At 46.5% G+C, this 2,777-nt stretch overlaps 1 protein-coding gene across 1 annotated transcript in view; it reads right to left on the bottom strand.

Moving 5' to 3' along the window:
- LOC107564766 (NACHT, LRR and PYD domains-containing protein 12-like) overlaps positions 1-2,777 on the bottom strand; it is a 30,735-nt gene that overhangs the window by 19,282 nt on the left and 8,676 nt on the right. The window lies entirely within an intron of this gene.

Here is a 2,777-nt window from a genome sequence, read left to right as displayed (position 1 = left end):
ACTCTGTTACTGAAGCCTGATTTGTTCACGTTTGTGTAGCTGCACAAACCAATGGCGCTTTAGTCCGCCAGAAAGGGCGGAGCTGACATGTATATTAAGTCGGCTCGCAGCGCCATTTCATCAGAATCTTCTCCTTCAGCGACAAGGATCATCTCTTCGCTGACTCTGCAAGAAGTCGAAGAAAGAAGAAGGACTCTATGTCCTTGACGGCATCAGACGCTGAAGAATGGTGCGCTTCTGGCGAGGAGTCCGAAGCCCTCCCTTCTTCACAACCATCGTGGCTGAAACCGGACAGGGAACTGATCCATGTTCTCTCTAAGGCGGTGGAGGATCTGGGTCTTGACTGGTCGGCTCCGGATGAGCCCGCCCATGGCCTTTTAGATGAGTGGTTCCTGCTGGGACGCCGTCAACTACCTTCCCGCCAGCGGCCCGCTCTGTTCTTGCCTGCAGTTCATGAGAAACTGACCAAGACCTGGTGCGCCCCCTATTTGGCCCGAGTTAGCCCCTCCTCTTCAGCAGCTCTCACCACTGTTGACGGCGCTGTGGAATAAGGCTATAGCAAACTCCCCCCTCTGGAGGAAGTGGTAGCTGCTCACTTGTGTCCGCCATCTGCCCTGGGATTAAAGGCCCATGCAGCGCATCCCTCAAAGCCCTGCAAGTCCACTTTGGCTCTGGCCAACAGGGTGTATATGCAGCGGCCGGTCAGGCCAGATTGGCGCTGCATTCGATGGAAGTCCTACAAGTGTTTCAGGCCAAACTTCTCCGTGATATGGACAAGTCCGGCCAACATCAGGATGCTTTCAAAGAGCTGCGCACAGCCACTGATCTGGCTCTGCGCGCTACGAAAGCCACAGCTCAGGCTATCCGCAAGACCATGGCCAGCCTGGTGGTGTTGGAGCGCCACCTTTGGCTGAACCTCACTGAAATAAGGGACGCTGAGAAGATGAACTTCCTTGATTCTCCGGTCTCGCCGATGGGCCTCTTTGGCCCCACTGTGGACGGGTTTGCACAGCGCTTCTCAGAGGCTCAGAAGACGTCACAAGTGCTGCATCACTTCCTCCCTAAGCGCTCTAGTGCTGCGTTCTGAAAACTGGGAAGCTGGGTTCTAAAAACAATTCAACGAGGCTACTCACTTCAGTTTGCTCTTAGGCAAACCTCGTTTCAGAGGTATTATTCACACTTCGGTTCAGGACAACCAACACATTCTCCAACACGAAGTGCAAACACTGCTTGAAAAGGGTGCTATAGAAATAGTACCTCCAGCGAACAGCGAGTCAGGCTTTTACAGCCGCTACTTCCTCGTTCCCAAAAAAGATGGCAGGCTGAGACCAATTCTGTATATCAGACATCTGAATCACTCGCTTATGCGCCGGCCGTTCAAGATGTAAACTATCAAACAGATCCTCGCGCACATTTGCCCCAAGGACTGGTTTTTAACAGTGGACCTGAAAGATGCTTACTTTCGCATCCACAGAGCCAAGTCTTGACTGGAAACAAAACCTCTAATTCTTGTAATGTTTTTGAGATGATAGTATGCTGATTTAGTTACTGCTTTGACATGACTACTGAAACTAAGGTCTGTTTCCAGAATCACACCAAGATTCCTGACTTGATTTATAGTTGTCAAACCCCTAGAGTCAAGGTATTCATTCACCTTGAGAACTTCATCTTTGTTTCCAAATGCAATGACTTCGTTTTTTTCTTTGTTTAACTGAAGAAAGTTCTCGCACATCCAACTGTTAATTTCATCAATGCATTGGCAGAGGGAGTCAATGGGGCTGTAGTCATTTGGAGATAAGGCTAGGTAAATCTGGGTGTCATCAGCATAGCTGTGAAAGGCAATTTGGTTCCTTCTCATTATTTGACTTAGAGGGAGCATATACAGGCTAAACAAGAGCGGTGCAAGAATTGAGCCTTGTGGGACTCCGCATGTCATGGACGTCCACTTAGACTTATGCTCTCCTATACTCACATAATAACCTCTCCCTTCTAAGTATGACCTGAACCATTTGATTACCATCCCAGAAAGCCCGACCCAGTTTTCCAGTCTCTAGAAGTATGTTATAATCGATAGTGTCAAACGCAGCACTGAGATCTAGTAGTACCAGCACTGATATTTTGCCAGAATCAGAATAAGCGAATATCATTTATTATCTTAATGAGCGCTGTCTCTGTGCTGTGATGTGGTCGGAAACCAGATTGAAAATTGTCCAGGTATCCATTTGAGTTTAAGTAGTTGTTCAGCTGATTAAAGACTACCTTTTCAATAATCTTGTCTATAAAAGAAAGATTTTATATTGGTCTATAGTTGCTCAAAATGGTGTTATCAAGATTGCTCTTTTTCAGAAGGGGTTTAACAACCGCAGTTTTCAGGGAGTTTGGAAAAGTCCCAGAAAGAAGTGAGGCGTTCACCACTTCTAAGAGATCTGCTTCCAAACAGTTAAGCACACTTTTGAAAAAATATGTGGGAAGAATCTCTCTGACCTCTGCATAACTTGAGGATGTGCTAATCGCCTTCCTGATATTATTGATCTTTTCAGAAAAGAAGGAAGCAAACTCATTGCATTTGCTGTTGGAGAGCATTTCACTGGCAATCTGATTTGGGGGGTTTGTCAGTCTCTCAACAGTAGCAAAAAGAGTGCGAGTGTTGTTGAAGTTATTGTTTATAAGGTTTGAGAAGAAACTTTGTCTAGCTGTGGCTAGTTCCACATTAAAAGCATGAAGGCTGTCTATATAGATGCTATAGTGAATTTCAAGTTTCGTCTTCCGCCACATCC

This window comes from Sinocyclocheilus grahami, unplaced genomic scaffold, assembly GCF_001515645.1.
Source record: "Sinocyclocheilus grahami isolate Dianchi unplaced genomic scaffold, SAMN03320097.WGS_v1.1 scaffold959.1, whole genome shotgun sequence".
Taxonomy (NCBI): domain Eukaryota; kingdom Metazoa; phylum Chordata; class Actinopteri; order Cypriniformes; family Cyprinidae; genus Sinocyclocheilus; species Sinocyclocheilus grahami.
This window is presented reverse-complemented; position numbering and strand designations above follow the sequence as displayed.